The sequence below is a fragment of the Microtus oregoni genome, unplaced genomic scaffold (assembly GCF_018167655.1).
Source record: "Microtus oregoni isolate MIOR12 unplaced genomic scaffold, Mior012 000019F_ref0000042, whole genome shotgun sequence".
Taxonomy (NCBI): Eukaryota; Metazoa; Chordata; class Mammalia; order Rodentia; family Cricetidae; genus Microtus; species Microtus oregoni.
Genome location: NW_024543078.1, coordinates 2,704,138 through 2,730,919, shown reverse-complemented (window position 1 = coordinate 2,730,919; position 26,782 = coordinate 2,704,138). Strand labels below are relative to the sequence as shown.

General features: G+C 39.5%; 1 long non-coding RNA gene across 1 annotated transcript; it reads right to left on the bottom strand.

Annotated features, from left to right (window-relative positions):
- Positions 1 to 15,716: 15,716 nt before the first annotated feature.
- Positions 15,717 to 25,247, bottom strand: LOC121459287. The gene is made up of 4 exons (XR_005975951.1): positions 25,204 to 25,247; positions 24,253 to 24,319; positions 23,668 to 23,700; positions 15,717 to 15,774 (listed from the first exon to the last, which is right to left on the bottom strand). It is a non-coding gene; the product is annotated as an uncharacterized LOC121459287 (long non-coding RNA).
- Between the last annotated feature and the right edge of the window lie 1,535 nt (positions 25,248 to 26,782).

Genomic DNA, 26,782 nt, shown 5'->3' with positions numbered 1-26,782 from the left:
AGAAAGATATACCTATGAAGGTTCAAGAAGCATACAGAACACCGAATAGGCTGGATCAAAAAAAAAATCCCCTCGCCATATAATAATCAAAACACAAAGCATACAGAATAAAGAAAGACTATTAAGAGCTGCAAAGGAAAAAGGCCAAGTTACTTATGAAGGTAAACCTATCAGACTAACACCTGACTTCTCTATGGAAACCGTGAAAGCCAGAAGGTCCTGGATAGATGTACTGCAAAAACTAAGAGACCGTGGATGCAAGCCCAGACTGCAGAAGTTTATCTATTTAAGATTTTTCTCTTTCACTTCTTTGAGCTATTACTTTGTGTTTTTATTTTCTGTCTTGAATTATTTCATGAACTTCATGGTTGTTCGTTAAATTCTGTTTCCCGTGTCTCATCAAAGTAATTGTCACTGGCAAACTTTTATGAGGTTAGTCAGTTTTGGAGAGAGATATAGTCTTGATTTTTGACCATGTTTGAATTTTTCAAAGGGTTCTGAGGTTGTGGGGAAAGTTAAGCAGAATCAATTAGCTAGACTCTTGACAAAGATGTGGGAGATTTTGAATGTGGTATCAAGGAGGCAAATCTTTTAAAAAGTAATATGATGTGGGATTCCCCTCTGAATGTGTGAATACCATTGGTTAATAAAGAAGCTTGTTTGGGCCTAATACAGTGCAGAATAGGGTAAGGAAGGAATGCCAAGAAATTAAGGGAAGAGAAAGTAGGCAGAGTTAAAGAGAAGCTGTGTAGCCACCACAGGAGACAGATACCAGATGCTGGTTGGAACCTTACCAGTCGGCCACAGCCACATGGTGATATACAGATTAATAGAAATGGGTTAATTTAATATACAAGAGCTAGGTAGCAATACGCTAGAATTATTAGTCAAGCAGTGTTTTAATTAATAGTTTCTCTGTGGTTATTTTAGGTCTGGGTGGCCGGGAATGAATGAGCAGCCTCCATCTACAACAATCCTTCTGTTTAGTCTTTGAAAATTTTATATATTTATAAAATATATTTCCATCTTATCTATAGCACTTCCTCTCATGAACTGACCCTATGATCACCCAATTAATTTGCCTTCCTTCTTAAAGTCTAATTTTCTTGATTTTATTGTTATTATAACCAATGGACTAGTGAATCTAGGCAGTATAGTTCATGGGCAAATTTGCATAGGGGTATTCTCTGTAACATTGGTGAGTCGGTGTTGGATACATTTCCCCCAAAAGTGTCTTTCATTCTCCTAGTGGATAATCAACATTCAGTAGCTCCTTACCCTAGAGAGGAACTCCAAGGGTATCCTCCTCACCCACATGGGAATCTGATATTGGCCATATCTTATATAGTCTTGTATAGGCGGCCACCACTGCAGCTAAGTAATGTGTGCATCACTTGTACTATGTCCAGGAGACAGAATTTCACAGTTATCTTTGTAACAGTGTTTTGTTTAAGTTTTCATTTACTTAGATTTTAAATACATAATTTATGTTTTTGATAATTTCAGACATGTACACAATTTTTTGTGAGCGTATTAGCCTCCATATCCTTCTTATTTTCTTTCAAATCCAGTTGATTCTCTTTTACCCAAGTAGTACCTCCAAAATGTTCATGTCTTTTTTGTGTTACCCACTGAAATTTATAAGGGTCACTGAATGAACATGGTTAAGGTATTATTTACTGTAGCCTCTCCAATTTACTAGTAACTACTACATTAAAGAAAAACGACTTCTCAAAGAAATGTGAGGACCTCTAATCCCCTCTTCTCTCCAGAAGGGGGCACTTGAAGAACTTCATTTTCTACAGGTATTTTCAGGCTACACATATTTGTTTTAAGTTCATGTTTGTATTGACTGTCTTATATACAGAGCATGGAATTTACAATTAGCTCTCCCAATCCTCTGACTCTTACAAACTTTCTGATACCTCTCTTGCAAGGTTCTATGCATATTGGAGGTGATTAAGATGTCACTTAGGACTGAGCTTTCCAAAACCACTTCCTCTGCCACCTGTTTTTTTTAACATACTGTATGTGTACATTATAAAGTTATAGAAAACCATAAACACTGAATAGATTCTTTAAAAATGTCAAATTTGTTTTTGAATTTTGAATTGATGAAGTAACAGGGAGAGTAGTGTATACCATAAAAGTGATTTATGATATCAGAATGGAAGGTCATTTGTTTGATGTCAGAAATCAGTATTAAGACAACTAATGATAAGTCAAGGACAAAAATGTAGATAGGAGTAACCTGTAGCAATATGATTAGGATGTACAGTGTTTGACTTTACCAAAGCTGCGGGCAGCTACAGCTGAAACGAGAGAGCAGAGGATGGGAAAGGGGCAGAAGAGATAATACTGAAATGAGGGGAAAGTTCAGGCTTTAAAGAGTAAGACTAGACGACGCAGTGCATTGCAAAACACAGAAAAGCCATGAAACCTACATATACAATATAACAGCATAAAAAGTAAAAGAAAATAATTGTATGTGTGTATGTTAGAGAATATGTTAGAGAATTATACTGAGGCACAGAGAATATGGAAAGTACAATAAATAAAGTATTATACTGTTAATCAGGGCATACTATTTGTGGGCTGTTTTTACTTCCTTCTTCCCTTGTGATGATTCACTTAGAAAAGTGTCCTGAAGATTGAGTTGTAGTCTGTAGCTTCAGATTAAATCTAGAAAGCCAGACTTGTAGGAATGTAGTCTGCAGGAAAGTTTAATATTTCTTTTGTTGTTGTTGATTTCTTGGTATAACTGTGCTGAGTAAAGTAGTGGAGATCGGTTCTCATACTCTGTTTTCTTAAAGCAGTGATGGAACCCTGACTCTTCAGGGATGTCAACTTCAGAATTATGTGGTATGCATCATCTACTCAATCTACTGCCTGCAGGTGTGCCTTATCTGTTAGCCCAAGTGTACCCAGCACTGAATCAGGCCTTAGAAGCCAGTCTGTTTCCTGCTCACTGCACCTGTGGTGCCATTGTAAGGGCATAGGAGTCAGTCCTCTCCTTGTCTTCTCCTCTGCTATCAATAGAGCCATGTGCAGAAAGAATCTCTGCTTCTTTCTTGTGTATGGCAGTCGTGGCTCTTGCTCTGTATCCTGATCTGGGCAATGTATTCAACTGTGGTTGCATGAACACATGTCACATCTCTGCAGCCAACTGTTCCACAAGCAACAGTTTGTGGAGAGGAATGGAGAACCTTGATTCACACCGAGTTTGCCTAGAACAACTTATGAAGATAATTTGCCTTTCATTCACACACCCCATTACAACCAGTAAAGCTACCACCTATGCTGGTCTCACAACACTTGACCTATCATATTCCAGGATAAACTATTGTTAGAATAGACTGTAATTTATACTATCACTTTTAAAATAATGCTTACTTAAGAACATTTCATTTTCTGTACTTATTCTTGTTTCCTTAGGTGAAGTAAAGAACTTTGCACTGGGTACCTGATAAAACAGTTCTCTTTCGTGACAGATCATACTGACATTTGAGGATGTGGCCATACACTTCTCTTGGGAGGAATGGGAATGCCTGAACTCTGTACAGAGGGCTTTGTACAGGGATGTCATTTTAGAGAACTAAGCAACCTGGTATCTGTGGGTGAGAGTATTTTTCTTTTATGATTTCATATTTATTATAGTTATTCTATTCAATTATGTTTTATAGCTGCATCTGAATTATTTTCTTGACATCTACATGAAAATTTAATAAAATGTAGATTTCATCATGTAGACCATAACACTTTAAGGAACATTATCTTGATATTATATTTACCTTTCCTGGTGCTAACAATGACCCTCAAATCTTTTTAATATGTTTTATTTTTCAGATTATTATACTTTGTAGGTTATATTTTGATCTTCATCTTAATGATTCACAACATACTTGAATTTAGATTCAGTAGTAATTTTAAAAGGAACTCAAGGTATATAATAGTAACAGAGGTATTTTTGAATATTTTAAAATAACAGATGACACTTTGGAAATTTGAAAACTTAAATTCCTTATTATTTAATCGTACAGTGGTGTATTAGAAACCAATATACTTCCATTATTATTCCCAGAAAGGTCATGTGTCTCTTCTAATACACAGGCCTTGCAGTGTCAAAACCAGAACTAATCAATTCTCTTCAACAGAACAAAGAGCCCTGGAATGTGAACAAAGGAGTGACAGAAGACGAAGAGAAAGATGAGTTAGAAAAAAGCACTGGCATACGAAGGAGATGGAAGGCAAGTTGGAATTCAGACCTGCAGTGGGGTTTGTGAAAGTCTTCTTCACTTGAAATGATCTAAAATAAACTATTGATTTTCATAATGTCTTCAAATATGCCATTGATGTGGGAATCCCCTCTGTATTTTGTGAATACCATTGGTAAATAAAGAAACTGGCTTGGCCTGTTGATAGGGCAGAGTAGAGCTAGGCATAGAAAACTAAACTGAATGCTGGGAGAAAGGAGGCGGAGTTAGTGAGAAGCCATGTAGCCCTGTTGGAGGCAGATGCCAGAACTTTACCCGGTAAGCCACAGTCTTGTGTCAATACATAGATTAATGGAGATGGGTTAATTTAAGATATGAGTCAGCCAGAAATATGCTTAAATTATTGGCCAAACCGTATTGCAAATAATACAGTTACTGTGTGATTATTTCGGGGCTGAGCAGCCGGGAACAAACAAATGGCCTCTTACAACATGCCATAAAGAGGATAGCAGATGATCCATTGTCATATCTTTGAATGTTGTTTGTTCCTTAATTTTATTATCTTGAAATGAAAATTCACATTCAAGTAATATTTTGACTGTATGTGACAGACAAGTTCTCTTTATCATTTCATTTAGGCAGAGGCTGCTCATTCATTTCCCCAGTGGCCCAGATCCAAAGTAGTCACACAGAAACTATATTAATCACATTACTGTTGGGCTAATAGCTTACATGTATTTCTAGCTAGCTTTTACATATTAAATTAACCACTTTCTATTATTTTATATTTTACCATGAGGTTCGTGGTTTACCAGCAAGTTTCCAGCATATCTGTCTCGTGCAGCAGCTACATGGCTTCTCTCTGACTCTGCCTATTCTCTCCTCCTCTACTTGCTTGGAATTCCTGCCTTGCCCTATTTTGCGCTGCAATAGGCCCAAGGCAGCTTCTTTATTAACCAGTGGTGTTCACAGCATACAGAGGGGAATCCCACATCAATTTTGTGTCTTTTTGATGCTTCCATATCTATATTACATGGGTTTTATTGTTGTGTAATACTGAATGAAAGCAGGAAAGGGAAAATTTATAGGTCTACTCATTTTTGAAGAAATCTTACCACTTTCTTTGCCTTTAGATTTCATAGCAATTTAAATGTAATTTATTTATTTATACAAAAATTCATTAGATTTTTTTTGTGCTGAAAACGCTGTTTTCTTGTCATTATTTATCAACTCTGGCCCTTACCATATTTCTTCATATTTCTTTTGTTGATTTTATGTAAGGTCACCGTGAACATCCTCCCAAAATTACTTCACCCAACTGCTGACTGAGATGAACCTTTCACACAGGATACACCATGAAAGACCTGATTAACAACACCCCCAAACAGGAGAAAGCAGTGACCTTTCAGGGGAATGTGGTCTATCAAACCTAACCACTCTGGAAGAAATCCACAGGTTCTCACCCTCTGTGGAAACAAGAGAAGAACCTCTTCCAAAACAACATATCCTTAGACCCAAATTTGGAAGTCATGATACCTTTATAATATATATGCTGGTTTAGCTTAGCAGCCCATAAAATGAAATGTCTCTTTGTACTTAGCTCCTTCACAGTAAAAAAAAATTCAAAGAAGACACAGTAATCACAATAATATACATAATCCAGACTCTGTGTGTATAGTCCAACTTTACGTGGCTTATTACTCCTTTTAATCTATGACTGTCTGTACTCTGTCTCTTTAAAGACTTTTTTAAATGATTTATTTCTTTTCCAACTCTCTATACTCTTTTTCTTCTCTCTCCAAAGCCCACATACATTTATCCAACACTGTGACCCATTCAGTGTTATGTTCATGTGCTACTTACATGAATATTTTCTCTTTATGTGCTCAGAAATCAGTAACCCTCACTTGCATCAGGCTAAACTTATAACTCATCTCAAAAAGTAAAATTTGTTTCTTCTCTTTAAGGTCTAGTTTACATTAATATAAGTCCCATAATTTTATGGGATTTAGGATTGGGAATCTGATCTAATGTGAATCAGATTGGGGCACAGATGACTTCAGACAAACTGTCCTATTTGGAAAATCTTATAAGAAATGGCTCTTTACCATTCAAGCCTATGAAGAGAAGAAAAGCCAAACGCATAGGCATAAGCAGACGAATAAAAAGTAAAAGTGTGGGAGTGCAAGCTGGTGCAGCCCCTTTGGATGTCAGTGTGGCAATTTTCAGAAAATTAGGAAACAACCTACCTCTACATCTAGCAGTATCACTTTTGGGTATATACCCAAAGATGCTCAATCATACCACAAGGACATGTGCTCAACTATGTTCATAGCAGCATTGTTTGTCATACCCAGAACCTGGAAACAACCTAAATGCCCTTTGACCAAAGAATGTATAAGGAAAATGTGGTACATTTACACAATGGAGTACTACACAGCAGAAAAAAATAATGACATCTTGAAATTTGCCAGCAAATGAATGGATCTAGAAAACATCATAGAGTGAGGTAATCAAGACCCAGAAAGACAAACATCATATGTACTCACTCATAAGAGGCTTTTAGACATAAAGCAAAGAAAAACCAGCCTACAATTTACAGTCACAGAGAACCTAGACAACAAAGAGGACCCTAAGAGAGACATACATGAATATAATCCACATGAGAAGTAGAAAGAGACAAGATCTCCTGAGTAAATTAGAAGTATGGGGATCATGGGAGAGGGTAGAAGAGGAGGAGAAAGAAAGGGAGGGGAGCAGAGAAAAATATATAGCTCAATAAAGTCAATTAAAAAAGGAAAGGAAGAAAAGAAAGGACAACCCTACCTCTAAACTTTATGGTTCTCCTAGTGTTATTTGTTAGAGCAAGAACTTTTTGCTCTCTCCAAATTACAACATTTCTACCTTCACTTTCCTCCCTCCAAACTCTATATACCTTCAAACCCTGTTCTTCAAAGGTATAGTCTATGGTCACATTTCTTTTCTGCTAATTATTGTCTCATGGATATATGCACATATGTATACATAAATATTCCTAAAGAAACCTGGCTAAATCCATGCAATGTTTCTTGCATAGTTGTTTTAAGGCCATCCACTTGATATTGAACAAAAAACTGCTGTGCTCTTTTCTGGGGAAGACTTCCTTTCCCAATCATTGCTTACAGTTCTTTGAATAAGGTTGTGGCCTTGTAGGCTTTTATTTGTCTATTATGGCATGCACATTGGTTTTATAATCTACCTCATACTGATTTAAATCAAGATGAATAAAACTTGTGTGCAATTTAGTTCTCCTGGCATTATTGTTAATCAAACAACTGATATTAATAATGCTCTCCCAGTAAAGAATAGACACTCACCACAAAATAAAAGATGTAAAAATTGACTATAAATTAATAATTTTATTGTTTAGAAACAGAAGGAATATACTTGAAGTTAAAAACAAACTGCAATATATGTGTAATCTCAAATACTATCAGGGTGTTAGTGTTTATATTGAACATTGTATAAACATCATATGACACAAAAAACAGCATCACACTACACTAAAATATACACTAGAATCTTGAATATTTTGAGTTTGAATGGTTCTTTAAAACAGTATCCTGACATAAGGTCGGAAAATATTATTGCTTAAATTATTTCAGGAGGAAAACTTTCCTTATTAGTAATACTTAGAGTATGAAAGAATATCTCTGCATCTGTTTCATAAATAGCTCACTTTCCAACAAATATTTTATGATTATAAAGTTCCTATCTGTATAGAATAATTCTAAATATATACCAACTGCAGAGATTCTTTTTTGTTTCTTTTTTGGTTTTTCTTTTTTTTTCTAATTATTCTTTTATTTTTTTATTTTTTTTAAAAATTTCCGCCTCCTCCCAGCCTCCCACTTCTCCACCCTCCCCCCACTCCTCTCCCTGTTCCCCCACTCCTCTCCTCCTCCCTCTCAAGTCTGAAGAGCAGTCAGGGTTCCCTGCCCTGTGAAAAGTCCAAAGTCCTCCCCCCTCCATCCTGGTCTAGGAAGGTGAGCATCCAAACTGACTAGGCTCCCACAAAGCCAGAACATGAAGTAGGATCAAAACCCGGTGCCATTGTCCTTGGCTTCTCAGCAGCCCTCATTGTCCGCCATATTCAGAGAGTCCGGTTTTATCCCCTGCTTTTTCAGTCACAGTCCAGCTGGCCTTGGTGAGCTCCCAATAGATCAGCCCCACTGTCTCCGTGGGTGGGTGCACCCCTCTTGGATCCGACTTCCTTGCTCATCTTCTCCCTCCTTCTGTTCCTCATTGGGACCTTGGGAGCTCAGTCTGGTGCTCCAGTGTGGGTCTCTATTTCCATCCATCGCCAGATGAAGGTTCTATGGTGATATGCAAGATATTCGTCAGTATTGCTATAGGATAGGGTCATTTCAGGTTCCCTATCCCCAGCTGCCCAAGGAACTAACTGGAGACATCGCCTTGAGCACCTGGAAGCCCCTCTAGGTCCAAGTCTCTTCCCAACCCTAAGATGGCTCCCTTAATTAAGATATGTGCTTCCCTGCTCCCCTATCCAACCTTCCTTTATCCCAATCATCCCGTTGCCCCAAGTTCTCCCCATCCTACCCTTCTCACTTTTCTCTCCCCATCTACCCTTACCCCCCTCCCACCCCACCCTTAAGATCCCGATTTTTTGCCTGGCAATCTTGTCTACTTCCCCTACCCAGGAGGATAGCTATATGTTTTTCTTTGGGTTCACCTTCTTATTTAGCTTCTTTAGGATATCAAATTGTAGACTAACTGACCTTTATTTATGGCTAGAAACCAATTATGAGTGAGTACATCCCATGTTCATCTTTTTGGGTCTGGGTTACCTCACTCAGGATAGTATTTTCTATTTCCATCCATTTGCATGCAAAATTAGAGAAGTCATTGTTTTTTACCGCTGAGTAGTACACTAATGTGTATATATTCCACACTTTCTTCATCCATTCTTCCATTGAAGGACATCTAGGTTGTTTCCAGGTTCTGGCTATTACAAATAATGCTGCTATGAACATAGTTGAACAAATGCTCTTGTCATATGATCGGGCATCTCTTGGGTATATTCCCAAGAGTGGTATTGCTGGGTCCAGGGGTAGGTTGATCCTGAATTTCCTGAGAAACCGAAACACTGCTTTCCAAAGTGGTTGCACAAGTTTGCATTTCCACCAGCAATGGATGAGGGAACCCCTTCCTCCACAACCTCTCCAGCAGAGACTATCATTGGTGTTTTTGATTTTAGTCAATCTGACAGGTGTAAGATGATATCTCAAAGTTGTTTTGATTTGCATTTCCCTGATCGTTAAGGAGGTTGAGCATGACCTTAGGTGTCTTTTGGCCATTTGAACTTCTTCTGTTGAGAATTCTCTGTTCAGTTCAGTGCCCCATTTTTTAATTGGGTTAATTAGCATTTTAAAGTCTAGTTTCTTGAGTTCTTTATATATTTTGGAGATCAGACCTTTGTCTGTTGCGGGGTTGGTGAAGATCTTCTCCCAGTCAGTGGGTTGCCTTTTTGTCTTAGTGACAGTGTCCTTTGCTTTACAGATGCTTCTCAGTTTCAGGAGGTCCCATTTATTCAGTGTTGTCCTTAATGTCTGTGCTGCTGGGGTTATACCTAGGAAGCGATCGCCTGTGCCCATCTGTTGTAGGGTACCTCCCAATTTCTCTTCTATCAGGTTCAGTGTGCTCGGACTGATATTGAGGTCTTTGATCCATTTGGACCTGAGTTTTGTGCATGGTGATAGATATGGGTCAATTTTCATTCTTCTATGGGTTGACATCCAGTTGTGCCAGCACAATTTGTTGAAGATGCTCTTTTTTCCATTGTATACTTTTAGCTCCTTTATCGAAAATGAGGTGTTCATAGGTTTGTGGGTTAAAATCTGGGTCTTCTATACGATTCCATTGGTCGACTTCTCTGTTTTTATACCAATACCAAGCTGTTTTCAATACTGTGGCTCTGTAGTAGAGTTTGAAGTCAGGGATGGTAATACCTCCAGAAGTTCCTTTATTATATAAGACTGTTTTGGCAATCCTGGGTTTTTTGTTTTTCCATATAAAGTTGATTATTGTCCTCTCAAGATCTTTGAAGAATTTTGATGGGAGTTTGATGGGGATTGCATTGAATGTATAAATTGCCTTTGGTAGAATTGCCATTTTTACTATGTTGATCCTCCCAATCCAAGAGCAAGGGAGATCTTTCCACTTTCTGGTATCCTCTTCAATTTCTTTCTTCAATTCCTTAAAGTTCTTGTCAAATAGATCTTTCACTTCCTTGGTTAGAGTTACCCCAAGATATTTTATGCTATTTGTGGCTATCGTGAAAGGTGAAGCTTCTCTGATTTCCCTCTCTGCTTCCATATCCTTTGTGTATAGGAGGGTGACTGATTTTTTTGGAGTTGATCTTGTATCCTGCCACATTACTAAAGGTGTTTATCAGCTGTAAAAGTTCTTTGATGGAGTTTTGGGGGTCGCTTATGTACACTATCATATCATCTGCAAATAATGAAAGTTTAACCTCTTCCTTCCCAATTCGAATCCCCTTGATCCCCTTATGTTGTCTTATTGCTATTGCTAAAACTTCAAGCACTATATTGAAGAGGTATGGAGAGAGTGGACAGCCTTGCCGTGTTCCTGATTTTAGTGGGATGACTTTGAGTTTCTCTCCGTTTAGTTTGATGTTAGCTGTCGGCTTGCTGTAAATAGCTTTTATTATATTTAGGTATGACCCTTGTATCCCTAATCTCTCCAAGACTTTTATCATAAAGGGATGTTGAATTTTGTCAAAAGCTTTTTCAGCATCTAATGAAATGATCATATGATTTTTTTCTTTCAGTTTATTTATATGATGGATTACATTGCTAGATTTTCGTATGTTGAACCAGCCCTGCATCCCTGGGATGAAGCCTACTTGATCATAATGGATAATTTTTCTAATGTGTTCTTGGATACGGTTTGCCAGTATTTTGTTGAGTATTTTTGTGTCGATGTTCATGAGTGAGATTGGCCTGTAATTCTCTTTCTTGGTTGAGTCTTTGTGTGGTTTTGGTATCAGAGTGACTGTAGCTTCATAAAAGTAATTTGGCAATGACTCTTATGTTTCTATATTGTGAAATACATTAAGGAGTATAGGTATAAGCTCTTCTTGGAAGTTCTGGTAGAATTCCGCATTGAAACCATCTGGTCCTGGGCTTTTTTTGGTAGGGAGGTTTTTGATGACAGCTTCTAATTCTTCGTGACTAACAGGTCTATTTAGATTGTTCACCTGGTCCTGGTTTAACTTTGGTATATGGTATTTATCTAAAAACGTGTCCCTTTCTTTTACATTTTCCAGTTTTGTGGCATACAGGCTTTTGTAGTAAGATCTAATGATTCTTTGAATTTCCGCTGTGTCTGTGGTTATGTCCCCCTTTTCATTTCTGATCTTATTAATTTGCATATTCTCTCTCTGCCGTTTGATTAGTTTGGATAGGGGTTTATCAATTTTGTTGATCTTCTCTAGGAACCAGCTTTTTGTTTCATTGATTCTTTGGATTGTTTTCTGTGTTTCTATTTTGTTGGTTTCAGCCCTCAGTTTGATTATTTCCAGTCTTCTACTCCTCCTAGGTGAGTCTGCTTCTTTTTTTTCTAGAGCTTTCAGGTGAGCTGTTAAGTCTCCAATGTGTGCTTTCTCTGTTTTCTTTAAGTGGGCACTTAGTGCTATGAACTTTCCTCTCAGGACTGCCTTCATAGTGTCCCATAAGTTTGAATAGGTTGTTTCTTTATTTCCATTGAATTCAAGGAAGACTTTGATTTCTTTATTTCTTCCTTGATCCAGGTGTGGTTCAGAAGTTGACTGTTCAGTTTCCATGAGTTTGTAGGCTTTCTGGGAGTAGCATTGTTGTTGAATTCTAACTTTAATCCATGGTGGTCTGATAAGATGCAGGAGGTTACGAATATTTTTTTATAACTGTGGAAGTTTGCTTTGTTACCGAGTATGTGGTCAATTTTCGAGAAGGTTCCATGAGCTGCAGAGAAGAAGGTATATTCTTTCCTATTTGGGTGTAATGTTCTATAGATGTCTGTTAAGTCCATTTGATTCATTACCTCCATTAATTCTCTTATTTCTCTGTTAGGTTTCTGTCTGATTGACCTGTCCATTGGTGAGAGAGGAGTGTTGAAGTCTCCTACTATTAGTGTGTGCCGTTTGATGGCAGCCTTGAGTTTTAGTAATGTTTCTTTTACGTACGTGGGTGCTTTTATATTAGGGGCTATCTGCCACAGGAGTCTTACCTGCTGTCTGGATTCCACAGCCATGGCCTCGGTTGCCGCAGCACAGGGACTGTCCGGGGCGTCGGCTGCCACCCTGCCCTTCCACCTTCAACAACACATTCTGGCCTCCCAGGGCTTGGCTATGTCGCCTTTGGGGAGCCTGTTCCCTTACCCCTACACATACATGGCTGTTGCAGCTGTGGCTTCCTCAGCAGCCGCCTCCAGCTCCGTGCACCGCCACCCGTTCCTCAACTTGAACTGCATGCGCCCCAGGCTACGTTACAGTCCGTATTCCATCCCGGTTCCAGTGCCTGATAGCAGCAGCTTGTTGGCCACTGCGTTGCCATCCATGGCTTCAGCCGCGGGGCCCCTAGACGGCAAGGCAGCCGCCCTGGCGGCCAGCCCGGCCTCGATGGCCGTGGATTCGGGTTCGGAACTGAACAGCCGCTCGTCCACGCTGTCCTCCAGCTCAGTGTCCTTGTCACCCAAACTCTGCTCAGAGAAAGAGGCGGCTACCAGTGAACTGCAGAGCATCCAGCGGCTGGTCAGTGGCTTGGAAGCCAAGCCGGACAGGTCCTGCAGTGGGTCCCCTTAAAAACAAAAAAACAAAACAAAAAACAAAAACCGCTCCCCCAAAGGTCTCTCCATTCCAGTTCGGTCAAATCTGCCAGTGCACTTTGTTGGATGTAAAATAAACCACAGACCTTCCACTGGGGTGATTCCCCATCCTTCAGTTTTGTCTGGGAAGGAGCACCAGGCTCCCTCCAGAGAATGCGCTAGAGACCACAGGCCTTGTCTTGCGCTGTGGAAGCTGGCTGCTGTTGCTTTGAGACGCAGGGGTGGGGGTGGGGGGAAACTGGCTTTTGTGTCTAGAGCGACTTCAGTGGAGGCTGGTGTGAAAGTTGGGGCTGAAATAAACAAGGGTCACGGAGTCTACAATTGGTGATCCCAAAGAAGCTAAGTAAGAAGAACCTTCATCTGGTGATGGATGGAGATAGAGACAGAGACCCATACTGGAGCACTGGACTGAGCTCCCAAGGTCCCAATGAGGAGCAGAAGGAGGGGGAACATGAGCAAAGAAGTCGGGACCACGAGGCGTGCATCCACCCACTGAGACAGTGGAGCTGATCTATTGGGAGCTCACCAAGGCCAGCTGGACTGTGACTGAAAAAGCATGGGATAAAACTGGACTCTCTGAGCATGGCGAACAATGAGGGCTGATGAGAAGCCAAGGACAATGGCACGGGGTTTTGAACCTACGTAATGTGCTGGCTTTGTGGGAGCCTAGCCAGTTTGGATGTTCACCTTCCTAGAAATGGATGGAGAGGGGAGGACCTAGGACTTACCACAGGGCAGGGAACCCTGACTGCTCTTTGGACTGGAGAGGGATGGGGAGAGGAGTGGGAGGAGGGGGAGAAGGGTGGGAGGAGGGGGAGGGAAATGGGAGGCTGGGAGGAGGTGGAAACTTGTTTTTTTTTTCTCCTTTTCTCAATAAAAAAATGGAAAAAAAAGAAAAAAAATATTGTTTGACTTTGACTTTATCATGAAATATCATTTATCTCCATCTATAATGATTAAAAGTTTTGCATATATAGTAAAAAAAAAAAAAGAAAGAAAGTTGGGGCTGAAGAACGAGGTAGCCAAGGCCGGCCTGCCCTGTTTGAGAGACTACACCCAAATCTCTTTCCCCTTCGTGTGTCAAGCGGAAACAAAAATAATTTTTTTCCTAAACAAACTAACAAACAAACCCAAACCAGGGACAGATCAAGTCCCGTGGAACTGTCTATGAAGACTTAAATTGCTGAGTACCTTTACTGGGGAAGGGAAAGGCCCTTGCCTGGTCTATGTTAAAGGAATCCTGTGTCTTTTTAATATCCTGAGGTTTTAAAGGAGGGATACCCGTCCTTTTTTGTTTGTTTTTGCATGTTAAGAGTTTTCTGGGTTTTATTTGTTGATTTTTTTTTGGCTTTTACAGAAAAACAACAAAACCCTGCCATCCTCAACCTTGCTCAGACTGGCAGCCCCAAGGAAGTAGGGGTGGAGTGGGGTAAAGGGAAGCAATGGGGTTGGAATCCACTGAGTTTATTTTATCTGTTTTATCTAAGCGCTGTAGAGGGCTTCGTGTGCCCGTCCGACCATTAGTTCTCTCAACTGTATATGCAATAACACAAGGTTTTAAAAGAAATAATAAAGAGGAAACACGACTATTGGACAAAGTATTTATGTAATTATTTGATATCTCTTGTAAATAGGTGGAATTATGACCGCTCAGAAAGTTAAACTTTAATTTATTGACTTGTACATAGCTGGATGTAAATAGAAGTGTGTCTGTCAGGTTTTATTCTTGTTTTGCCTTTTGCTTTTTATTTCCAGGTCAGGAGATGGCTAATTCACACTAATGAGCATAGGCTTCTGGACCTCCATCTAATGCTTTCAAATAGAGCTGGCTGCAATTTTAATTGTTCGAGAGCTGGTGGCGGGGGTGGGGTGGGGAGGTTGGGAATACTATTTCCTATTTTCACCAAAATTGGGGAGGTATTGGCCCTTTCCCTAAGCTCTGACACCCTGGGAGGGAATGAGATTGTCATGGGAGCAGAGGCTGCCATAACCTTCCTAATTCTTCATCCTCATTTGTCTCTGGTATCTTCTAACCTAAGTGAGGTTTTCTTTCATTTGTTCATCTAGGTGGTGTACAGAGAGGGACTCATTCAAACAACCATGAAAGGCAAAACAAAATAACAAAAATCTTTTTTTAAAAAAAAATCCATGAAGGCATATTTTGTGTTTAGTACTTGATGAGTTTTCTGTAATTCTCCTCCTTAAAAACATCAGTGAAATTTCAATAAATTTTTATTAAAATGAAAAAAAAAAGATGCTTGTTTTAAGACTTAACAATGGGAACCCCTTGTGAGCATACTTAGTATCATTGTGGAGAACTGAGAGGGCCCCTTCTTGTAACAAAGTTCATGGTTGTGATTGTTTTCAAATACATTCCAAATTTTTTTTAACTGTCAAATAAATAATGTTGCAGAGGGTCCATGTTGTCTCCAGTGTGGCTACCAAGGGGAAGCTCAGAGTCAGCATGTGGCCTCCCCTTAATGCCCAGTGTAAGTCCTAAAGAACGTGTGTGATCCATTGTGGTGTCGTGAAGTGTAATTTTCTCCGAATCCTGAAGAGTGTCACCTCTGTGACTTGTACCTGGAGATGAAGGTAATTCAGTGTTGGCGGTAGGCAGGGGCACAATGCCATCCTCATCCTTTGCAGGACGAAATTCTTCTTTCTTGGTTTCTTCAACCTTTAAGGAAAGTTTGAGATGTAAGTTTTCATTAAAATGTCACTAATTTTTATTCACTTCAGAAGAACTTTTCTGTTAATGCTAGGGTCTTGATTTATAGTCCCCAAATATTTGTTTGCTCAGCGAAATTTTATCACTGTGACTACTGTTATTGTGTAACCTTTGCTTCCTTTCTGTTTAATTCAAAGCCCAGAGTTTAAGAATCTTAAAAGGGTCGTGCTCTGGGTCATGTGTATGTGTGTTGTGTCTCTGTATGTGTGTGTGTATGTGTATTTGTGTTTCTGTTTGTGAGGTGCAAAGAAGACCTTCAGGAATGGCTCTCTCCTTTTCCCTGTTATGAGATGATCTTTCAGTGATTCAGCTGCTCTTCATTGTTCAATCTGGCTGGTTTGTAGGTTTCCGGCTGTTCTACTCTCCGCTTCTAATCGAGATATCAGCGTATTGGGATTATGTATGTCAGACACTTGCTGTTTATTGTATTCTCTGAGATGGAACTCAGTTCATTAGAGTTACCATTTAGTGGTCTGACCTGTTCTCATGTGTGTATGTGTTTCTGTGTTTGTGTGTGTGTTTTACCTTTTTTGAAAATTGACTGTGTTTGAGAGGGGAGAGAGTTGAAGATAGAGACAGAGATTGGTTTTTAACAGTTCAGAATGAATATGGAGTAAACTCATTGAGATGTGTGGGTTTTTTTCCCTAGACATAGCATCATCTTTGTGCCTTTGGGGCCTGTGTCCTTTCTCAGCATGTCTGGCTGACCTCTTCATGAAGTCTCCTACTTAATATTCTGTTAGCATGGGGAGCCAATATTATCTCGCTGAGTTTGGTGATTTTATACTCATTATGCTGCAATTACCAGATAACGGATTCTGGAGAACTCATGTATTAATATCGTTTTATGCAATTCTAACCCCAGAAAAGTGATGCCTGCTTTTATTTCAGTCGCATTTTTGAAGGATAGAAACCACTGATGTTTTGCTTTAGTTGCCTCAAGAATATGCTAATGTCTTAATCTGTTAGTGATATTGTGGTTTGTAGTCTAATCCTTTGCTTATCCAAGATGTTGTTCCCTTCATGCTGAGGGCAACACTCCATGGTTGCCACATTCATCACATTACCATTGACTTTCTGTATCAGCCAAAAACCTCTGCATTAGTCTAATAATTCCATTTGTATTAATCATGTTACTTTGTATGCTAATGAATTTTCACTGAAATCTTGGAAGATGTCTGGCATGTGAATGTCTGCTCATTAAAATCTCTTGAGATCTATCTCCCTGCTAAGACCTCCCTTGACCAATTACTCATTTGATCATACATCATAGCTAATAATCATTTAGAAGCCAAATTGGATTAGGCCTAAAAGACAGAACACTTGAGTTTAGTTTTAAAAATATTAAAATTACAGTTACCAATGGTTTCATTGGGTGTAATAATTATGTCGAATCTGCCCCTGTCTCTCCTAATGTTGAACTGAAATGCTTCAAGGTAATGAGCTAGCTCTTAACCATTTGTATTAGAGATTGGTAAGTGGTGTAAGTAAGGTCTACAAACAGAACTAGCTCTTTTACTTGCTTTATACCTTATCTTGAATTTTGCATGAATATTGATGGAGCTAGAAAACATTATTTTGAGTGAGGTAACCTAGACACAGAAAGACAATTATCGCATGTATTCACTCATAGGTGGTTTTTAAACATAAAGCAAAGAAAGCCAGCCTACAAACCACGATCCCAGAGAACTTAGACAACAATGAGGATACTAAGATAGATTTACATAGATTTAATCTTCATGGGAAGTAGAAAAAGACAAGCTCTCCTGAGTAAATTGGGAGTATGGGGACCTTGGGGGAGAGTTGAAGGGGGAGAAGCAGGGAGGGGAGCAGAGAAAAATGTAGAGCTCAATAAAAATCAATAAAAAACACAAAAGAAATTTGTCCATTTCCTTTACATTTTCCAATTTTGTGGAGTACACGTTTCAAGTATGATCTGATGATTCTCTGGATTTCCTCAGTGTCTGATGTTATGTCCCCCTTCTCATTTCTGATTTTGTTAATTTGGATATTCTCTATTTTTCTTTTGGGTTCTTTAGATAAGCGTTTGTCTGTATTGTTGATATTCCACAAAAAAAGCAGCTCTTTGTCCCACTGACTCTTTGTATTGTTTTCTTTGTTTCTGTTTTATTGATTTCAGTCCTCAATTTGATTATTCCCTGCCATCTCCTCCTGGGTGAGTTTGCTGTTTTTATTTATTCTACAGCTTTCTAGTGTGCCGTTAAGACTGTAGTGTGAGATTTTTTCAGGTTCTTTATGTAGGCACTTCTTGCTAAGAATTTTCCTGTTAGTACTGCTTTCAAAGTATCTCAAAGAATTGGGTATGTTGTACATTCATGTTCACTAAATTCTAGGAAGTCTTCCTTTATTTTTATTGAGAATTGTTCAGTTTCCATGAGTTTGTGGGATTTTTGCAATTAGTGTTGTTGAATTCTGACTTTAAACCAAAGGTGATCCGATAAGACGTGGTTATTTCAATTTTTTTTTAATCTGTTGAGATTTGCTTTGTTACCGGGTATGTGGTTGAATTTAGAGAAACCCACAGAAAAAGCTGACCCAAGAAAGTGGGAGCTCACTGGCTCTTGACTGACAACTGGGGAACCTGCATAGGACCGCTGAATATGGGTGACAGTTATATGGCTTGGACAGCTTTGTTGGGCCACAAAAAATGGGACCAGGTTTTATTTATCCCTAGTGTGTAAACTGGCTGTTTTGGTGCCCATTCCCTATGGAGGGATGATGGAGGAAGGTCATTGGCTAATAAAGGCACTGCCCTGGCCCATTTTATTGGTTAGAGGATAGGTGGGAGGAGAAAAACAGGACAGAACGCTGGGAGGAAGAGGAAGTGAGGTCAGAGAAAGTGAGGTCAGAGGAAGTGAGGTCAGAAAGCTCTCCTCTCAGCAGCAGACGCCTGAGAGAGACGCCATGCCCCGCTCCCGGGATGAAGCTCGACCCAGGATGGACTAGGCTAGAATCTTCCCGGTAAGACCGGTGCTCACCGATTATTAGAGATGGGTTGATCGGGATATCAGAATTAGCCAGTAAGGGCTAGGGCAGAAGGGCCAAGCAGTGCTTAAAAGAATACAGTGTCTGTGTAATTATTTTGGGCATAAGCTAGCCGGGCAGGCGGCCAGGGGTGCTGAGAACGCAGCCCTGCCGCCCTTATTACTTCATATGGCGCCCACGTGGACAACTGCTTCCACATAAAGCCTGAGACAGCTTGGGAAATAATTCTAGAACAAAATGAAAGCATTGTGCCTGGTTTTTTGGTAGCAGCAATTTCTCGGTTCTACTCTGCCTGCTAGAGGCAAGAAAGCACCTCATCTAAGAGAGGCTTCCTGACTCAGCTTCAGCTGCAAAGTCCTGCAGCTCATTAAGAGGTCCTGCCACGAAACACTTAAATGGTGTTGACGAAAAGCTGAATGCATGCTTTTCGGTTTTCAGCTGTAGCAGGAAAAAAGCTGCGCCATTTAAAAATGCCGGCTTTCTGGGCTGTCCTGCCAGGACAAACTCTGACTCTTTTACGCAGGCGGTTTGTGCGGTTTGTTAGCACAGGCTGCTGAAGCTCGCTTGCTGGCTACAGCCAGTACCTCAGCCATGAGGCTGGAAAGCTAAGGAATGGACTGGATCTAGCTGGCAAAGCCACGCCTTTAATCCTACTGACATTGCTTGGTAAATTAAAGACTCATGTGGTCAGAAAAAGAGAGATATACAGTAAAGAGAGATTCAAAGACAAAGAAAATTTTTAAATGGTTTACAGTGTGTTAAAAATATATAAAGACTAAAAGTTGAAGTTCTTAAAGTAAAAAAACAAAAAAAAAAAGGAAGAGAGTTGTTGTGTGTGGTAGCACACGCCTTTAATCCCAGTGCCTAGAAGGCAGAGACAAACAGATCTCTGTGAGTTCAAGGTGTAGTAGCATACACCTTTAATCCCGAATGCCTGGGAGGCAGAGACAGGCGGATCTCTGAGAGTTCAAAGACAGCCTGGTCTACAGAGTTACTTCAGGTCAAAGATACAGAGAACCTGTCTCAAAAAGCAAAGAGTTGAAAGTAAGAATAAACAAAATAGAGGTTAAAACAAAGCTTACAAAGATGGAAAATACACAGAGACTTTTGATACTGTATGCTATTATGCTCTCTTTGAATTGTTTAAATGCTGAGGAAGGAGAAACAGATGCTAAAAGATATTTATTTATAAATACTGCTGAACTAATCCAACATAGATATTATGAATTTGGATCTAAGGATATGATACTTTGGAAAGGAGTTTCTTATTTTGTTTTCACAGAGGATGAGACGCTGTTCATTTCTTCTATTCCGATTTGGTATGATGGACCACGCCCTCCTGAAGGGTTGGTGTGAACGCCTTCAAAAAATTGCTTCGCTCAACTGCCAACTGAGATGAAACTAGCACACAGGTTGTACCATGAAAGACCTAATTAACGACGCCCCCATTCAGCAGGAAGCAGTTTGGAGAGAAAAAACTGTGCCCATGTTCCCAAATATGGTTTATAAACGTCCTTTTACATTTAAAGGGGGATATGATATAGATATGAATAATTTGCATTAGTATAGATTTTGCTTTATTGATAGAGATTTAAGGTCAATTTTGTTATATGTATAAGTGTTTCTGATTTTGATTAAGGTATTGTGATTGTGTAGTTCATTTAAATATGTACTGTATAATTAAGAAATATAGGTTGTTAATGGATAATCATCAATAATAGTAAAGCTTGTAGTCATGTTAGTTAGATTTTCTAGATATATAGAGATATATTTTAGATAGACATTCTTCATGTCTTTCAAAGATTACAGAATAGGACATTTAATGTTTTAATAACTGAGGACTTTTCATGACAATGAGACACTCTGCTCCTGGCAGCACCAATGTACTTCAAGAGGAAGATGGGCATCGAAGAGGCACCTTATGGAGTTTGATAGCCATTTGGGCAAGAAACTGCTCTTGCCTGGACTATTGCATAAACTGGACACAGAGAACCCGCAGAGAGAGGACTACTGAACTTGCCTAAGGTGAGATGATCTTTCGGGGTTCCTGATTCATGAAAGAGTCTGCGAGGCATTCTGCAGGACACAACAGATAGTGACTGAACTGACTTTGAATTTTCCTGCTTTATGGAAATGTCTGCTGGATAGCATGGGCCTGAAGGCTGAAGATGGATGCCCCAACGGTACAGAGGAACTTTGGGTGACTGTCCAGGCAGCAAGATGTCTCTGTCATTTCTAGAGTTTTGAAGGTTGCTTTTTTCTTGTTTGCTTAGGTAGTATTGTATCTTTCTGGAGTCTTTGATGGAGTTAAGAATAGTTAGTTATAGTTATAGTTTTCCTTAGTTATGATAAAGATTATTGTAACTTTTACTTGATAACTGTTTTGTTATATGTAATTTTGCTATGTTAAAGTTAAAGCCTTTTTTTTTTGTTTAAACCGAAAAAGGGGAAATGATGGAGGAAGGTCATTGGCTAATAAAGGCACTGCCCTGGCCCATTTTATTGGTTAGAGGATAGGTGGGAGGAGAAAAACAGGACAGAACGCTGGGAGGAAGAGGAAGTGAGGTCAGAGAAAGTGAGGTCAGAGGAAGTGAGGTCAGAAAGCTCTCCTCTCAGCAGCAGACGCCTGAGAGAGACGCCATGCCCCGCTCCCGGGATGAAGCTCGACCCAGGATGGACTAGGCTAGAATCTTCCCGGTAAGACCGGTGCTCACCGATTATTAGAGATGGGTTGATCGGGATATCAGAATTAGCCAGTAAGGGCTAGGGCAGAAGGGCCAAGCAGTGCTTAAAAGAATACAGTGTCTGTGTAATTATTTTGGGCATAAGCTAGCCGGGCAGGCGGCCAGGGGTGCTGAGAACGCAGCCCTGCCGCCCTTATTACTTCAGAGGGATACTTTGCTCAGTCTAGATACAGGGAAGATGGCCTTGGTCCTGCCTCAAGGGATATGACAGACTTTGTTGACTCCACATGGGAGACCTCATCCTCTCTGCAAAATGGATGGGGAGAGGGTGGGGGATGGTAGGGGAAGAAAGAGGGAGAGCGATCTGGGATTGGTATGTAAAATAAAAAAGATTGTCTTAAAATAATAAAAGAAAAAATGAATAAAATAAATAAAAACACCAATGAAGGTTATTTCTTTTATACCTGCTGTGACAAAATGCTGACAGATTATTGAAGGAAGGAAGGAAGGAAGGAAGGAAGGAAGGAAGGAAGGAAGACTCATGGCTACAGGAAACTCCTGCTTGCCTTCCCTGCTATAACTGAATGACTTTCCCTCCAGCAGTTGAAGTAGGGAAAGCAAACAGGGAGGCTTTGCCTGTGGCAGTGGTCTATTGCTTCTCACAGGCTGGTAGACAGGGAAGCATACAACCCAGAACTGGTTCCAAATATAGGGATGACCTTTAAGACCCACCACAGACAACATTCTGCTAGCTAGACCATATCCCCAAAGGTTAACCAGTCTCCTAAATGGTAACAAAAGTATTTAAACATTGAAACATGTGCTATCCCTTCTTTCTCTGTCTCGCTATTTCTCTTGCTTAGTGGTGGTGGTGGTGGTGTGTGTGTACGTGCCTGTGTGCATGCATGTGAGAGTGTGTGCATGTGTATACATGCCTGCATGTAAAATTACAGTTATGAAGTTATGAATTAGCAGCAAAAATCATTTTACGGTTATGGTCACCACAACATGAGGAACTGTATTAAATGGTCACAGCATTAGAGAGATTGAGATCTACTGCCTAAGAAGGTCACTAGCTAGCATAGGTATTCCCAGGAGTGAGGGTATGAAGGAGGTGAAGGATATATTTGGGGCTGGGTTCCTCTTTTCTGACACTATTTGCAACTCTGCAGACATAGATACACAAAGGCATCACTCCCCTCATAAGCAATTATGTTACTTTTCAATACAATCAAGCATTTTTTTCTAGAGTATTCAGGCATTGCCTCTCCCAGAGAACTTAGGTTCATCACTGATTTTCTCAGAACTGCTTGTTCCCTCTTCTTTATTGTGGCCATCTTGTTAGAATATAGAAATTGTTTCTGTATGTTCTGCAATGAAAAGACAGAGGATCGACTTTCCTGGTTTGATTAGGAAATGAACTCTTTTGATTTGGGGTGCACAATTTCAAAACTACTTTATCCCTTACCAGGACAGGGTATTGAAACATGGAAAGTAGAAACTATTACTTAAAAGTAAAATATCTGCTAATATGCTTATCTATTTACAAATTACTGTGATATCATCAAGAAGTAAAAAATATTTCTGCTAACTAGATTGAGAAAATCATGAACTGAGAAACTGGGTTTTTCCCTGTGACTGAGACTGAACTGAACTCACTATATTTTAAAATTTCTGAATCTCATGTGAGATGATTATTAATTTTAATAGGCCCCTTTCATCAGAGTTTCTCTTCTGTGTTTGGGATGCAAAATGCATGTCATTTTCTATTTGTAAATAAACTCTCGCTTACTAGTGTCCTCCATATCATAGTATCTGTGAAACTGCTTTAGAGAAACCCATTGGTCCACTGAGTCACATTCAAAAGTCATTAATATTCAACTTCTGATTCACACAAACCCTTACTTTAGGGCTCCAGGTTACAAACAGGTTTCCGAACCTCCAGCAGTGCATGGTGATGAGGTCACTTTACTATGAATAGATAAATGTCTAATTACAACCCTACAATATTGTAAATGTGTGAACATGATACAAAGAATCAGAGTGTATATTAGTGTCAAATACAGAGCAAATATCCAGAAATCAAAGTGTTACTATATGGTAATTGAATCTTAACATCCACAACTGCTGGCTAATTGGGGAAAATACTTACTGTGTGACTGGAGGAAGAGATTTCATTATCCTCCTAGTGGAATCAAATAGAAAATACGCTGTAATCTCTTCATAATGAAACCTTGGTTGAACACATTACAAATAGCTGAATTTCCACAATTTCTTGCTAGTGTAAACACAGAAACAAAGAGATAAACAGAGGAGATGCTCTTATCTGTGATCCTGAAATAGGAATATCAAAGGGAAGAGAAAACCTACCTGCAATTATGCTGAAGGAAAAGGCACCTGGGTGATGCCTGGACCACTGCAATAACTGGACCCGTTAAAATGTATTCAGGTGCATTACCTCGGTCGTTTTTAAAATCAGTCTAATGTGTATTTATTTCTGCAAACCATCCTTGGTCAAACATCAGGCACCTTCCTGTGTTTCCAGCTCATTCTCCTATTGGGCCACTGCTACCTGCAAGGACTTACTGCTCACTGGAATTTATAGACAGGATGGTTCACAAATACCAAACGCTTTTCTCTGACCAAATCTCCATATATATAAAACTGTGATAGGTGGACTGCTGCAGCATTTTAACAAAATTCATAAGACAACAAATTTCACAAAGGAGAATTTTACCTTAATAGCAGAGGTACTGCCCTTGTCCTCTGTTCTAGATTCAGGCACATCAGGATTTTCAGAGGTCCTTTAGAATACAAACATGTAGTGTTGGGTGGGTTTGGTCCTTAGAGAAACTCTGTTGAAAGATTTCTTACCTGCATACTAAGTAACATTTTTGCATTTATGTAATTCAACATTGATCCCTGTCTTAAAGTTTTTTGTTGCTTTTGTAGTTTCAACTTATTGCAATCTATGCAACATTCAGTGAAGACTCAGTCGTAGTTCTATTTAAAAATAAAAATTTAAAAAGCCAGTGGTTTTGGAGATGGCTCAGTCAATAAGATGTTTGCTGCCCATACACAACAACCTGAGTTTAAATCCTCAGCATCCACATAAAAACTGGGCACAGACACAAAGAATGCACATGTCACCCCAGTCCTGTGGGTGGAAGAGACAGGCTAGCATTTGGGCTTATTGGCTGCCAGACCAGCTTTAGGGTCAATCAGAGATCTTATGTCAAGTGGATAAGTTAGAGAATGATACAAGACACCAATATCCTCCTCTTTCCTTCATGTCTGCACAGAGAAATATGCAAAGCACAGAAAAATATGTAAAGTACAAACACACACAAAATGAAAAACACTAAAAATTTCAGTGTTGAAAATAAAGTTGACACTTTTCAATGTAAACAACATTAATGTGAAGTTTCCTTAACTAGTAGAAAATTGCCAATCAAATCAGATTAGAAATGACAAACTTGTTTCTAACTGGGAAGTTGCGCCCTCATACACACTGTTTCTTTGTTTATGTTGGAAGAGTCTCTTTCCAGTTCACATTCTCTATGAGCTAGGCTTTCTCAATATGTGCTTCTGAGTTGAAGCCATATTCCCTCTACTACTTTAGTGTTCATTACTTAAGCAATATCACCCTCAAGAACAGCACTAAGATTGTAAAAAGAAGAAACTGTACCTATTTGGCTTCATCCCCGAATGTGCTTCCGCCCCGTTCTTTATTAAAAACTCGGCCATTTGGTGTTGCCTTCCATATAGCGTGAGTTTATATGGGGTCATCCCATACTGTAAAGAAAAAATTCATTTTAGAAATTACATGCTTCTCAACTGAAAAAGTATCACAGATTTTGTAAACAAAAAGTCACAAAAGGATAGATTTTCCTTCAGCCCTTTCTGCAGATTCATACACACAGGGGCTCCTTTCCCTTTGACACACCTTCCCCTGTCCAACACTGCCCGTGAACACCACTCAACTCCAGAACTTCCCACAAATGCTCGCTGGTTCCAAGCTTCTTAGCTCCATGGAGATGTGCCTCCATTTCCCAACCCTAAAACATTGAGTTAGATTTGGTGTGCCTCTGTTGAATGAGTGGACTCAAGTGGCATCTCTGGAGCAGTTTCTCAATCTGTTTTTCAAAACTATATTTTCCCTAAACTAAAAATTATCTCACAAACCAAACATCATTCCCTATTGTAGTGGTCCAAAAAAATGCTGGAGGAAGACCCCAGACTCAAATGGTATGCAAACCCAAAGAGTGCTTATTCTTCAGAAATTGCCAGCATGCAGTCTATCACCCATATAAAATGTTAATGAGGACCAAGGACAAAGACATGCATGCCCTTTTAAAAGGGATATGGGGAATTCTAAGTATCTTTTTTATAATTGGGCAGTCAGGGAGTAGTTACATGAGGTGCACGTTGATTTTACAGGACTAGTAACAGTTTCATCCGTTGTTGGATTTTTCTGTCACATATGGTCAGTAGCAACCAGATCCTGCAACTCTGGGTCTCCCAGCCTTATAAGGCCAGGTTTGAAACTGTTTAGCTGATTGGCTAAACTTGACTGGGGAACTTCCTGGATTCAGGCTTAGGTCATTAATCAAAATGGAGTCACTACTTGTCTAAGATGGAGTCACATTTTGGCCCCTTCATTATGAACATAGAAAATTTGAAAAAGTTAAATAAAGATGTCTACTCAGTATGTTTTCTTCAATGATCCAATTTCCACATTTGTCTGTGTGCATGTGACCTTTTCACTCTATCCTCATCTCTGGGAGACAAACCACATCAGTAGCTTCTTAACTTTAACAGATTTCTGGTGTTTTCTACAGACATTTACCTTAACATTATTTTTTATTGTTTGTGTGTATGTGAAGTACATGTGGGCTCGAGTACTTTACTTGTTCAATTTTAAAGTAAAGCCCAAGTCTGAAACAAAATGTGCTATGCTGAGTTCCTTTAAGTTACCTGCAAAACTGTAAAAAAAACAGATTGGGAAAAATGTTTGACTCTGAACAGATTCAGTGAGTCTGCTTGAGCTTCAGAATATGGAAAGTGATCTGAGTGTCATTGCTGGAAGTACATTGCAAATGAAGTTGAATGATTTTTACCTCTGTTTTGGAGTCAATATTTGCCTTATATTTAAGCAGTTTTCAAGCAATTGTTATATTTCCTCGGACAACTGCATGGTGTAGAGCTGCATCCCCACCGAAATCTACGATGTGGGGATCAGCACCCTGCTTGAGTAGTATGGAGAC